The 15,841-nt window shown below is 32.3% G+C and overlaps 1 long non-coding RNA gene across 1 annotated transcript; it reads right to left on the bottom strand.

Moving 5' to 3' along the window:
- Nucleotides 1-5,973: 5,973 nt before the first annotated feature.
- LOC128286573 (uncharacterized) lies at nucleotides 5,974-15,410 on the bottom strand. Its single transcript, XR_008277186.1, has 3 exons — nucleotides 14,957-15,410; nucleotides 14,419-14,520; nucleotides 5,974-6,274 (listed from the first exon to the last, which is right to left on the bottom strand). It is a non-coding gene; the product is annotated as an uncharacterized LOC128286573 (long non-coding RNA).
- Nucleotides 15,411-15,841: the final 431 nt, after the last annotated feature.

Below are 15,841 nucleotides of genomic sequence, written 5' to 3'. Positions count from 1 at the left end.
AATGAAAGTTGTCTCAAACAGAGCCAAATTCACGACAATATGTAAGTGTTATGACCTTAAAAAGTGAAACAATTTTGAGGCCAACACCTGGCACGAATTGTGACCACGAAACTAGACGAGAATAACAGAAACATGATCCAACAATTACTATGAAGCCAGCTCCACAGAAACCATTCGTGGTACTACCTCCATTCCTTGAAAGGCTGGCCCAATGTAAAAAGGAGTGAAAAGAAAAAGAAATCCAAGAGACTTTCTAGAGAGTTGAAATTAACATAACCCTACTCATGCAAAATAAAGTTCCACGCTATGTGATATTCTTAAAAGAATTATACATTAGAAAAAAGAAACTCATGGGTAACAAAATAATAGGTGTTGGAGAAAACATCTTTGCGATTTACAAAAGAAAATTTCGCCTAAGTGTAAGGATCAATGCATGTATGCTATATCTCGCAAAATAAGTAATAGATCTCTTAATCTGGTTGTTGGCATTAATAAGGCTATGTGTGATTTAGGTGCATATATTGCCTTTATCTATTTCTAAATTACTAAACACTGGTTCTTTGAAAGAAACAGGGGTGATAATCCAATTAGCAGAAATATTAATTGTATATCTAGAAAGAGTGTTGGAAAATGTCTTCGTCAAAGTGAATGAACTAATCTTTTCTATAGATTTTTACATCGTTGACATGGAGGATGACAACTTGACAAATTCTTCCGATATTATACTCGGGAGACTATTTTTAAGCACTGCGCGAACGAAAATTGATATTCGGAATGGAACACTCACTATGAAATTTGACGGTGAAGTGGTTAAGTTCAATATTTATGAGGAAATGGTTATCCTAGTGCAATGAAAAATGTCTCTTGTGTCGATATAATTCAACAATTGACAAACTTTCATTTTGAATATCACAAAGAGGATGAATTACAAACTGTGTTATGTAAGAATTTAGATCTTGATGCTATTGAAAAACATTAAGAATTATTGACGATCAAAGAACCAATATGTGAAGCTGTCATTCGCATAGAAGCCCTAGAACTGGAGCTCAAACTGTTACCGAAATATTTAAGGATTTCAATAAAGGAAAAGGCAAACCTAAACAGAGAAGCTTAACAACGCCTCAATCCACCGATGATGGAAGAATTCAAAAAGTGTTTTAAAGTCAATGGGAAAATGTTTAAACCTTTCTACAGTAACTTCCAAGTGCACGTAATGGAAGAATTATTTCTCAAGTAGCTAAATGGATAACATTTTCAGGTCATCCAGCTAACGACGATAAATAAAAACGTTTTTTGAAAGGCAACCCAAATTTATTTACTTTATTTTAATTTGTTTTAATTTATGTTAAAAATATTATTTAATCTATTTTAATATATTATTTTCTAGGAGATACAATAGAGGCTTAAATATTAAATATTCTCGTTATATTACAAAACGACCACATCCACCACCAAATTAAGACGACGAGTACACTTGTGCTTCTCTCTATGATTCTTTAAAAATTGCATATTGAGGACAATGTGGGTTAAGTAGGGATGATTTGTACAACATGTCATGTTATTACTTGTTCTTCATTGCATGTGTTAATTATTATACTAAGATTATTCTTTAATTTGTTTTGAAATTAAACCTTCAATTCCTATGCTTAGTTAATTGAAATAATTGGGTAATTCATGAATAATTACTTATTATTTAATTTGATTCCCTAGTGTTTTGTAAAATTGAAAATATTGTGGCTAAGTCAACATTTAATGGAAATTTTTAGCTATTTAAACTTGCTTAATAAAAGTACTCGAGTCTCATATAAGTAATTTTATCTTCTGTAAAAAAAATGAAATAAGTAAAATATATATACATACTCCGCTAACTGCTTAATTATGAGTGAAGATTTCGGAAATGTGACCAAATTGAGTAAATAGGATGAGGTGCTTGAGTTGTTATCTCATTTCGTGTCAAGATTTGAGTGATGAACCGAAACTTGCAAACACTCTGCTAATTGAACTGTCATGAGGAAGGAAAAATAATATGTTTGGAGATGTGTCAAATTGAGTAACCGGAGGTGAGGTACTTTGGTTGTCATCTCATTTCGGGTAAAAAGGTTTGATTATGTCCAAATTTGTTGAAAAGAATTTGATGAAGAACGACCGCCTTGCAAGTTTGAATAAGTTTTAAGTTAGTGAAATAGTTGATTTTTGCATAATGTTAGAATTTTATAAAACGCTTGTTGATTAAACTTAGCAACTGTTTATTCATGCTTCGCTTAAATTGTTAGCCTTTTACTTTGTTGTGGAAGGAGACTTGATTTTAAAAAATAATAATAATTTGTTGAATGATTTCTAGTATGAGAATATACAACATGTTTGAGGATAAGCATCAACTGAGTAGGGGATATTTGATAGCAAGTTAATTTTGCATGTTTAATGTACTTATTTTCTGTCAAATCTTGAAAGAATGCTACTAAGCATTTAATTTCTTGTTTAAATTTTATCAGGATGCAATTGAAATGCCGAAGTTCAAAAAAAAGCAAATTGGACTAAATTGAAATAAATAAGCAAAAAAATGGGTCAAATTGAAAAGTTACATAATTGGTAGCTGTTGAAAAAAAAAACAGATTTTGATGTTGTCAAATCCAATAATTAGAAAAATATCTTATTTTTTGTTGGATGTTAAACATAATTTTAAGAGGTAGCCATGATAAAATTAGCTTTTGAAAGGTGTATAAAAACCTTGTGATTTTAACATGATTACCTCCTAAAATTATGTTTAACATAAAAAAATAAAATATTTTTCTAATTATAGAATTTGACAACATCAAAATTTGATTTGTTTTCATTAGCCACCAAATTCTACAATTTTTCTATTTGGCTCATTTCCTTGCTTTTTGTTTCAATTTAGCCCAATTCACTTGATTTTTTTAACTTTGGCTTTCAAATTGCGTCCTGATAAAATTTAAATAATAAATCATAAGTTTAGTAGCATTCTATTCAAGATTTGACCAAAAATAAGTAAATTAAACACACAAAATTAACTTACTATCAAATTCCCTCTACTTAGTCGATGCTTGTCCTCAAGCATGTTATGTATTCCCAGAAACTATTCAATAATATTTTTTTTCAAAATAAATTCTCCTTTCACCACCAAACATAATGTAAACAATATAAGTGAAGCATGAAAAACCAGATGCTAGGCTTAACCAACAAGTGTTTCATAAAATTTTAACATTATACAAAAATCAACTACTTCACTAACTTAAAACTTAGTCAAACTTGCAAGGCAGTCATTCTCAATCAAAATTTTTCAATAAGTTTGGGACATAATCGAATCTTTTTATGAGAAATGAGATAACAACCAAAGCATCCCACCCCTGATTACTAAATTTAACACGTTTCCAAACAAATTATTTTTTCCTTACTCATGGCAGCTCGGTTAGCGGAGTATTTGCAAGTTTTTTTCGTCACTCAAGTCTTTTGATGCGAAATGAGATGAAAACCTAAGCACCTCATCTCGATTATTCAATTTGGTCACATTTTCCAAATCTTCACTTATAACTAAGCCGTTAGTAGAGTATGTATATATTTTACTTATTTCATTTTATTTTGCAGAAGATAAAATTACTTATATGTGACTCGAGTACTTTAACTAAGTAAGTTTAAAGAGCTAACAATTTCCATGAAATTTTGACTTAGTCACAATATTTTCAATTCTATAAAACACTTGGCAATCAAATTAAGTAATAAGAAGTCATTCATGAATTACCCAAATATTTGAATTAACTAAGAATAGAATTAAAAATTCAATTTCAAAACAAATTAAAGAATAATCTCAGTATAAGAATTAACACATGCAAATGAAGAATAAGTAATAGCATGACATGTCTTACGAATCTCCTCTACTTAACCCACATTATCCTCACTATACATTTTTAAAAGTATAAAAAAGAAAAGGGTTAAGTGTACTCCCCTTAACCGAGCTGTCATCCTAGGTTTTCATTGTTGACATGGAGGATGAAAACCCATTTGAGGGTGGTGGATATGATCACCTCACAATATAACGAGGATATTTGAGATTTGAGCCTCTATTGTGTCTCCTAGAAAACAACACATTAAAATAGATTAAATAATAATTTTTATTTATTTTCAACATAAATTAAACTGAATTAAAATAAAGTAAATAAATATCGGTTGCCTTGCAAAAAGCATTTTTGTTTAACGTCGTTAGCTCGACGACTTGAAAATGTTATCCATTTGGATCCTTAAGAATTAATTTTTCCATTACGTGCATTTGGAAGTTCTTGTAGAAATGTTTCAAACTTTACCAATTGACTTTGAAGCACTTTTTGGATTCTTTCATTATCGATGGATTGAGGCAACTTTGAGCTTCTCCGTTCAGGTTTTCCTTTTCCTGTATCGGAATTCTTAAATATTCCAATAACGATTTGAGCTCCAATTCCGGGGCCTCCATGCGAATGACAACTTCACTTATTGGTTCTTTTAATCATTAATAATTCTTAATGTTTTTCCATAGAATCGAGATTTACATTCTTGCACAACACAATTTGTAATTCATCCTCTTTGTGAAATTTAAAATGAAAGTTTACCAACAGTTCAATTATATTAACATTAGAGACGTTTGTTATTGCACTAGGACGACCCATGTTCTCATAAATATTGAACTTAACTATTTAACTGTCAATTTTCATGGTAAGTTGTTTTACTCTGAACATCAATTTTTTGTTTATACAATGCTTAAAAATGGTCTCCTGAGTAGAATATCAGAAAAATTTGTCGAGTTGTCATCCTCCATGTCAACAATGTAAAAATTTGTAGAAAAGATTAGTTCATTCACTTTGACGAAGACATTTTCCAACACCCCTTCTAGATACACAACTAACACTTACGCTAATCGGATTATCACTCTTGTTTCTTTCCAAGGACCAGTGTTTAGTAATTTAAAAATAGATAAAGGCATAATGTTAACACATGCACCTAAATCAAACATAGCCTCATTAATGCCAACATTACCTATTTTGCAAGATATAACATATATACATTGATCCTTACACTTAGATAAAATTTTCCTTTGTAAAACTGCAGAGACATTTTCTCCAACACCTACTATTTTGTTACTCATGAGCTTCTTCTTTCTAATGCATAATTCTTTTAAGAATTTCACATAGCATGGAACTTTATTTATTGCATCGAGCAGGGCTATGATAATTTGAACTCTCTAGAATATCTCTATTATTTCTTTTTTCTTTTCACTCCTTTTTACATTGGGCCAACATTCCAAGAAATATGGGTGGTACTACAAATGGTTTCTGTAGAGCTAGCTTTGTAGTAATTGTTGGATCATGTTTATGTTATTTCTGTCTAGTTTTGTGGTCACAATTTGTGCCAGGTGTTGGCCCCAAAATTGTTTCACTTTTTAAGGTTATAACACTTAAATTTTGTCGTGGATTTGGCTTTGTTTAAGACAACTTTTCCTGGGGCTCCAAACGACTAATCATAAGCGCAAGCTTACTTATTTGCTGATTTATTTTTTATAGGTGTGCTTCAATCTTTTGTTGGAACTTTTCGATACTAGCAGCTAATGTCTCTACTATAGTCTCAAGAGATATCTTTGGGGGTTAAATTTGTTAAGTCGGAAAGGCCTTAGCTGATACGATTGGTTGTACTGAGGATTTGATCCATAACTCAAATTTAGGTGATCTATCCACCCCGCATTGTAAGTATTTAAAAATGGATTATAACGCATTTCGGGTGGCCCTAAGAAGTTTTCAAGGGCATCTACACGTGCTGTTGTATCCTCGTATAAAATCAGACACGAGTCTATTGGATGATCATGTATGGCACAAATATCGCAAAATCGAGCTAGGTTCATTTTTCTTTCAAGTAAATTTTTAACTACATTAGTGAACTTGTTAATTTTATCTTCTAAGGATAAAGTACTTAGCTTATAAACCAATCTTTAGGTTTTGTAGTTGGTCGAAATTATTGGGAATTTGCATTAATAGTTGAAATTAATTTCATTGCTCCTTAAGGAGTCATGTTAACAAGTGCTCCTCCACTGGTAGCATCAATGATCTTCATTTCCATAAAGAGTAATTCCTCATAGAAATATTGAAGAAGTGATTGTTCAATTAGGCAATGTTGTAGGAAACTTGCACACAATTTCTTGTATCGCTCTTAGTAGTCATAGAGTGATTCGGTTGTCTTTTGTCATATTCCGATAATATCTCTCCTTAATTCAGCTACCTGAGCTATTGGAAAGAACCTGTCAAGAAACAACTAATAAATGTTAAATAATCTATTAACTAATTCTGAAGGTAAATAAAACAACCGTTCTCTAGTAGAGTCGACTAGCGAGAAAGGAAAAAAACCTAAAGTTTAATTTGATCTTCGATTACTCTTTAAGGTTTCATGCTTAGGCAAATCATGTGGAACTCCTTAAGACGAGTGAGGGTTCTCGTTTTGCAAATTACAGAAAGCGAAAAATAAATAAATAAGCCAAATTTTAATTCAAATGTTGTTCCTCTCGTCGGATAAGTTATGTACAACAGTTGTTGCTCATTCGACGCCGCAACGAGCTATCGAATAGTTTGGTTCATCATTTCTTTTGGTTCATTTTCAATTTTTTTTATGTAAGACAGTGTTTCGTATTCAAATTCTTTTAATTGTTTTTCGCATCTAATAACTTCTTTTCACAATGATCAAGCTAATTTCTTAATTTTTCATTTAAACTCTAAAGTCCCCAATTCTAATATGGTCATAAGTAAAAAAAAAAATTAAAATTATTTTCAAGCCCTGTAAACGATGCCAAAATTTGATAGGCGTCGAAGCCATCAAATATAAATTTCCTAAGCTCCAACTAAATCAAATAGTAGTATAGAGAAGTAAGGTCAATCACACAGGGACTAAGACTCCTAATTTTCGTGTTATGTGACCAGATTCTTCAGCCTAGGCAATTGTCGTGCCCAAGACTTGTATGTGCAAAGTTAAAAAAAAATAAAAATAGATTTTAGTAGATAGAGGAAAATAAAAATGAATAGAACGTAATAATAGCAGAATGATAATTGCAAAATAAAATTAAGTAATTTAAATTAAATTTATAAATCAAATATGTGAATACTTAACCTTAGCCTCGATACACTACGAATTAGAATTGATTCTCTAAAGTGGATTTTACTTTCAAACGATAAACTAGTTATAACAATCAAAGATATCTCAACCACCAACTCTTCCTTATGTAATTGGTTCCAATACGACCTGCAAACCAACCCTTACCTGTTATCTAATCACGTAACACGCCTTCGCCACTTATGATCTCGATAATTTTATGATCTAGAAGAGCCCAACTCAAATTAACGGCCTGAACTGCGTGGGTCGTTTAAATTCGATAACTATCTCAAATTAAATAGCTTTTTATAATTAGACATGTCAATTTGTTCGCGAAAACTCGAACACGGTAGATGACCTACTCTCTTTCCCAATTATACGCCAAAAAAACTTCCTCCCAACGTACACTTTGAACTGAAATTGGATTGATTTTGAAGAAAGAATATAACTATCCTATATTCTAAAAAAATAATGAATACCATGTTGTAAGATTTAAATGTAGATTCATTTGTCACAATTCTTGATCGAAATGATGACTAAACTAAAACTAAATAAAGATTAATTAAGTATGATATTAATCATGCTTTATAAGATTATAAAAATGAATTGTAATGTAATGTTGATAGGTGAGAAAGGGAGGGGACTTAAAGAGGAATTGAACAAAAATAAGAAAAAGAAAGGAATTGACAAAATGCTTTGACAAGCTATTGACGTAAGAAAAGAAAAATTTTGTTTTGAATTTAGGTCTCAAGTTTGTGTGTTTCCAAACTAAAATTACAAGGATTTTATACACCTCTCAAAAGCTAATTTTAGCATGACTTCCTCTTATATTTATGTTTAGCATCCAACAAAAAATCAAATATTTTTCTAATTATAAGATTTAACATCAAAATCTAATTTTTGTTCACTAGTCTACAATTCTGCAACTTTTCAATTTGGCCTATTTCCTTGCTTTTTGTTTCAATTTAGCTCAATTTGCTTGATTTTTTTAACTTCAACATTCTAATTACGTCTTGATAAATTTTAAATAAGCAATTACCAGCTTAATAGCATTCTATTTAAGATTTGACAAAAAAATAAGTCAATTAAACGTACACAATTAACTTGCTATCAATAACAGTCGTCATTATACTACAATCATTGGTAGCCATAAGAACAATAGGTTAAAAATTGAGGCAAATGGGAAAATTGTGGTTGATGTTGAAGGTATTGGTCTATGTAGTTCTTTTGCATTTCAAGGCTATTAGATCAATACCTATGATGGGTTGATTAGCATTGGTAAACGAAGATACCTATTTTAGAATAGTGTTTGAGTGGCTAAATACAAATCCAAATTGCAATGTTCAATATGTTGGCTCTAGTAGTTGAGATAAACATGTTAGCTATAAGAATGTTAACATGTCCTTAACTCAAAATCATTTGTCGCTGTGGAAGCAAGTTAACGATGAATACAATGGCAACGGTGATATGGAATTGGAAAATGAACAAGCAAGCTATGACAAATGAAGGGCTTGAGAATTTTCTTGAGAGTTGGGAATTATCTAATATGCTATTCATTGTTGGTGAGGAAAAGCCTATCCTACTCATAAGGTTTTATTGTAAGCATCAAGGAACTTTACTCTAAGCTCATCATATGAAGATGTCATTCAGCTACAACAAGTTAGCATATCCAACTCTTCATTTTGCTTCTTCACTATATGTATGCAGGCCAAACACAGGTAATTACTAATGTTTCCCCTAAAGCCTTTAGGCTTCAATGTGCATGTCTATCTTTTTTTATACAAGAATATTATGGATAAATTTCAATTTCAACCCCTTCACTTTTTAGATTATAAGAATGTTTAAATTTCATTCAATTTCAACCCCTTCACTTTTTAGATTATAAGAATGTTTAAATTTCAATTTGGTCTCTATGTTTTGTTTAAATTTGAGATTTAATCTATATATTTTAATTTTGACATACACAAGTTCAACTACAATGTTATGCCTAGAGATTATATTATATGCCTTACTAGAGCAATTCAAATTCATTAACTTTATGAAGGTCCAACTCCGAATCCTCGAGGATTACTTCCATTTCATACCTCATAACCTTTTGTACCAACAAATTAAACATGACAAGTACTTAACAGGTATGCTTCAAAACCTTTGTCTATTCTTTTCACTATAACAATATATCTATTATTTTATGTAGATGTAATTGGGATAATTTCATCCTATCACTAAAATCAGACTAAGTAGTAGAGCCAAAGACGTAAAGAAACGCAACATCTTCATTCAAGAAGAAAGGTATCATGGAAACAAAATCAAAATTAACATTTCATTAAAACAATCGACAAACATTCTACTTATCATCCTACCTAATATATCAATGACTATCAACCTTGGACCTATTAGTATAGTAGCAGTTGAGTAATTAGTTGAAGCAGTTAGTCAGTTAAAGAGCAGTAAATAAGTTAGTTTGTTAGCAGCCACTAATACAAACTCAAGTGTATGTTCTAAATAGATGCTTTCATATAAAACTTCACTTTAATATTCTTTACTTGTTTAGTCTTGCTTAGTATAGTTAAACATGGTGTCAAACGTTTTTATTTTTGCGGATTGATCCTGTGAAGTCCTGTTCATGGCATTTACCAACTTTATTGTGACTTTTACTGCAATCCAAACAATGACTTCCAATTTTTTTGAATGCGTTTTTTACAGTAATTTCTTCTCAACCAAGAAGATTACTATAATTATTTATGATTCTAATTATTTGCTATGGCGAACACAAGTGCTTCTTGCCATTAAGACTCACAAGAAAACAGTTTCTTGATAGTCGTATAGTTCCTCCTCCTATGCTAGTTACTGATGATAATGGTATTTCTCATGAAAATCCAAAATTTGTTCGATATGAATAGTAAGACAATACACTTGCTTCTTGGCTTCTTTCTTCTGTTAGTCAAAGTGTTCTTCCTTATCTTATAGGTATGGATTTAAGTTTTCAAATTTAGAATACTCTTGCTAACATGTATAGCAACAAAACCACGTCTAGGTTAACGTTTTATAGACGTGCGCTTCATTCTCAATGAAAAGGAGATTTATCAAAGAAAGAATTCTTGATGAAAATAAAGAATTGTTGTGATAATCTTGTCAGCTATGGTGAAATAATCGGTGAACAAAAACATGTTTCTTGTATTCTAAATGAGTTTTCTTCTAAATATGAGACAGTTGTAGCAGTCATCACAACAAACCAAGTCTCGTATGGTGTTCAGGCAATAACCATGCTTCTCGATGCTGAAGCAAGATTACAAGCGACACTGGTTGATGTGTCCAGTTTAGCTAATATAGTTACAAATCGTCCAATTAACTCCACTGACAGTTTTCAACAACCTTCGTATCGTCTCCCCTCAACACTTGCATAAGGTCGTAGATGTGGCCACTCATTTAGCTCGCGTATTCAACGTCAACTATGTGGGAAGACCGATTATCTTATAGATCATTATTATCACTGATTTGATACAAACTATAAAAGTCAAACATATCGACCTCCTCCACAAGCCAACATGTGTATGTTTGGCAATGGGGTTCCCATTTCTCCTTGGTTGCCTCAGTCCAGCTCACCCATGTCTCTATTTTCTTTTGTATTGAACTCTCAAGGAAGTTGGGTTTTCCCTCCTCCAATATCTCCGAATTGGGCACCTTCCATTTTCACCTGTCACCACAACCTATAAATGTTCGTACGGTACCCTTCAACTCTCAATCTTATGTAGCAACTTTGAACATTGTAAGAGACAATGCCTAATATCCAAATTTTGGTGCTACTCATCATCTTACTTATTCTACTGCATCAATAAGTGAAAGCACTCCGTATAGTGGCTTAAGTATGGTCTATGTGGGTAATGGTGTTGCCTTACCCATTATTTGCACTAGTCAATCATCCTTACTCACTTGGTCTCACTCACTATACATATGATCTCTCTTATTTGTACCTAACATCACTAAAAACATGATGTCTGTGTCCAAATTTAAAAAGGACAATCATGTTCTATTTAGAGTTCTTTCCCAACAGGTGTCAAGTTCATGACTTAAAAATAAGAGAAGTGCTGTTGCAAGGGTCGGTTCAAAATAGCCTTTACAAGTTGAATCTACGTACTACCTCCAAGCATTTTATAACTAATAAATCAGCTCAATGTTTTACTGTTGATAGAATATATCTTTGAATGTATAACACTATAGATTAGTCCATCCTTGTTTGGCTACACTAAAGAAAGCCTTTGGTCACTATAATGTATCATTCTCTGATAATAAAACTATTACTTGTGTGTCTTGTCATTTGGGAAAAGAACATAAACATCCATTCTTTACTATTGTCTCTACATATATTTCTCCACTTTAAATGGTGGCTGCTAATGTTTGGGACCTGCTACAGTTCACTTGAACGATTTTGCTTACTATGTAGCCTTCACAGATGCTTATACACAATACACTTGGATTTATTTTTTAAAGAAAAAGTCAAATATGGAAATTGTGTTTTTTTAGTTCCTTTAACAAGCTGAGAAATGCTTTGGTAATAAACTCAAGGCTATTCAAATTGATGGAGGAAGAGATTTTCAAGCATTAAGGTGGTTTCTAACTCAAAAAAGGATTATTCATAGAGTCACATGTCTCGATATGTCTTAACAGAATAAGATTGTAGCAACAAGCCTCTCCATGCTTGCTCATGCATCATTGCCCTTATACTATTGGCATGAAACATTCAACAGTGCAATGTTCTTGGTAAATCGATTAACTTTTTAGCCTATAGGTAATGTCTTTCCCTATGAAAGACTATTTCAAAGTAAACCCAACTACTTGTTTCTTAAAGTCTTTGGCTACTTATACTTTCCTAACCTCAGACTATACAACACCAACAAATTACAATTCAGACCCCTTCCTTAATTTTTTTAGGATATTCCTCTCAACATAAAGGCTATAAGCGTAGAGATTCTTCAGGCCGAATTTATATATCAATACATGTCACTTTTCATGAAAATGAGTTTTTATTCTGAACTAGCTCAACCTATCCAAAATCATCCACTGGCAACTCACTATGTCCTACAACAAGCTTAAAGTTAGTAATTTTTCCACATCCCTCATAACCACATCCAACTTATCAATAGTCTCCAAATCCAAGTCAATAACAACCCCTGTCAAGTGAATCGCCTAATTCAATGTCTACCTCACCATTACCTACTTCCAACCCTATTGAGACTATTCTTTCTTTTGAGTCAAGTCAACCTTGTCCAATTGACACTTTTACGCCCAGTCAATTCTCCCACAATATAGTCAATACTCACCCTATGGTAGCTCGTAACAAAGTAGGTACATTCAAACCCAAAATATATCATTCCAAGGTAACTCAGTTGCCTAACATTGCACCTATTAATGTCTATGAGGCAATGATTTACCCTCATTGGCAGATACTGCCCAAAATGAGCTGGGAACTCTCATCAAAAACAATACTTGGACCATCTATGCTCTCCCCCCTTTTAGGAGATCAATTGGCTACAAATGGCTTTTCAAAATAAAAAAGAAATTTGATAGGACAATAGACAAATACAAAACAAGGCTCATTGCTAAAGGTTTTTCTCAACATGCTGGGTTAGACTTTTGTGATATATTTAGTCCATTAGTTTGGGCTACAACTATTAGGGTTCTTCTTTCTATTATTGTTATGAATAGATGGACAATTAAACAAATGGATGTCAACAATGTCTTCCTTAATGGTACATTGACTGAAGAAATCTATATAAATCAACCACTAGGGTTTGAAACTACAAATATCACTGGCAATCAGGTTGTGTACAAGTTAAATCTTTATATAGCCTCAAATGGACACCTCAACATGGTTTTATACGTTGAGAGAGCATTTGGTTAGATAGCTTGGTTTTCAAACATTTAAAGCTGACTCTTCAATGCTTATTCGATCAAACGGTGAATCTTCATTATTTCTAATGACCTATGTGGATTATACTATCATTTCAGAAAGCTCCTCCAGAGAAATTGTTAAAGTTGTTCATCAGCTACATAGCAAATTTTCTCTCAAAAACATGAGAAATCTTCACTTTTTCCTTGGTATTGAAGTTCATCATCTGCAACATGGGATATATCTCACTAAAAAAATTATATATTCTGAGGTTACTTTATAAGGCAGGTATGGATGAAGCATCACCCACGTCAACACCGATGGTAGGAACGTCTAAATTAACTACAATAGATGGCAGTTCGTTTCCTAATAGTCATTTGTATCGCAACATCATTGGAACCTTGCAGTATGTTTGCAATACATGACCATACATAGCCTTTTGTGTTAACAAATTGAGTTAGTACATGAATGCTCCGCATGAAACTCATTGGCAAGCAGTGAAACGTGTGTTACGATACCTCAATGGAACTTAGGATCATGACCCTAATCCAATTGCATAGTGTTCCAAAAAGTAAGTTGTTTCTAGATCTTCATTAGAAGCAAAATATCACAGTCTTGCAAATCATGTTTCTGAATTATTGTGGGTGAAACAACCATTGACTAAAGTTGGTGTTCATCTACAACATACTCCAATAGTGTGGTGTGTCAACACCTCCACAATATCAATGACAACCAACCCGACTCATCATGCTAAGGTTAAACACGTGGAGATTGATCATCATTGTGTACGAGAGAAAGTTCATGATGGTGTTCTACAGGTCAATTTTGTTCCCTCAGCAAGTCAAATTGCAAATGTACTCACCAAACCTATCACTCCAAAGCAATTTTCTTTCTTCCAAGATGCCTTATGAGTTCTTCCTCTGAGCAACAGCCCATCAAACAACCAACACAAGATAAGAAACCGGGAGAATGATAGTACAGTAGCAATTAAGTAATTAGTTGAAGTAATTAGTCAGTTAAAGAGCAATAAAGAAGTTATTTTGTATAAATGCAAACTCAATTGTACGTTCAAAACAGATGGTTTTCACATAAAACCTCTCTTTAATATTCTTTACTTGTTTAGTATTGCTTAGTATGAGTAAACAGGACCAGTGACATCGCACATGCAATGAAAATACATGGGTACGTCTAATTAACCAAATCTACTCTTCAAAAAAGAAATTTAACCACTTCTTCCTTTTATGCGCTAACAAATTATTCAACAAACATAGGTAACATATACCTTGCTTCGAACTCAGCCACCAAAATTTACTTGGACCTCGATATTCCTCAAGTATTTGAGTTCAAAACAATGGTATATCTTTGAACAAATAATTTATAGATTACCTCATATACATGGTTATTTATTTGTTTACCTTGCCATGTTCAAATTAGTTTCGAAGATGATCCCGTTGAACTGGAAATTCTTCCACAAGAACATCACTAACAAGCGCCTTCTCAACAAAGGCCAAAACAACCTGCAACTATAGCTGAATTACTTAGCATTCAGTCTACCATTGCCCAGGTCTGCTTCCTAAAACTTAACTAATAGCTTCGATTTTATATTAACTTACCATTATATCTTTTTACATTAATTTTGTTACTACCATTTCTTATGACTACTAACATCATAAGTACTCCCCTCATTTTCCTGCCACGTTTCAGCAATGTATTTCCCTAAAAGCAATTATATCTAAAGCTCTCTACTAAAATTTTAACATAGAAAATAAAACAGGGCCTACTCTTAAGTCTTATCCTATTCAAATTCATTAAAACGACTCAAACAGGACCCTTCTATGCTTGAAAATAAATTTCCCCTGCATTAATGTCACATATTGTACACATTTAATATACATACTTAATTGACTCATGGCACTATTTTATTGCTTTATATGCATACATAACATGATATACCTTTCATTGCAGGACAATATACTCACTTTAAACGCAACCTTCGTTACCCGGACTCGGCTGTTTGGGGTGCCGTACCCGTGTCGACACGATCCGACACAGATTCTGACACGGGATACGGGTCAGATCTGGCGAAAAACGGTGGACACGGCTGTGGTTGATAAACTTAGAAAAGAAGAAAAAGCTTTGATTTGCAGAGATGAGGGGAGAGATAGACATGGTAAAATGAAGGTGATGATAGAGGAAAGAGAACAAAAAGAAAACGTTTGAAATAAATCAATAAAAAAAGTAGGGTACAATAAATGCCATACCCTATAACTGCTTTGACTTTAACGTCAGGCACAATTTTCGGGAAGTGGAGAGTCTGACAGACAAAAAAGAAAAGGCAAAGGCGAATAGTCTCATAGGGAAAAAAAAGTTATGGGTATACAGAGGTGTACATAACTCGAGTCCAGTTTGGGTTAAGTTAAATTAAAATTTTATATTTATTTATTAAGTTCGAGATTGGTCTTACTAGAAAAATAAGTTTAAGATTTTGTTTAAGTTTAGTGGATAAAAGCATTAAAATTTGAGCTCGACTCCTTTATTAATTTTTCTATATTATTCATTATATAAATTTTAAAATATATATAATATATTAAAATAAAATAAGAGTTATATAATATATAAATAATAACAACAAAATAATACTAATATATAATAGTGAAATGGTAGTAAAATAGTAAAAAATAAAAAGAAAATAACAAAATGAAAATAAAAAAGCAATAAAAGCAATAGTTTTTTTTTTTTTTGCATATTCGAGCCAAGTTAAACTAAAACAGTCTTATCCAAGACTCGATCCGTTTTCTAAACAGACTTTATTTTTTTGCCTAATTCCAATATTTGAGC

Source organism: Gossypium arboreum, chromosome 13 (genome assembly GCF_025698485.1).
Source record: "Gossypium arboreum isolate Shixiya-1 chromosome 13, ASM2569848v2, whole genome shotgun sequence".
Taxonomy (NCBI): Eukaryota; Viridiplantae; Streptophyta; class Magnoliopsida; order Malvales; family Malvaceae; genus Gossypium; species Gossypium arboreum.
Note: the sequence above shows the minus strand (reverse complement) of the source record. Positions and strands in the feature narration are given on the sequence as shown.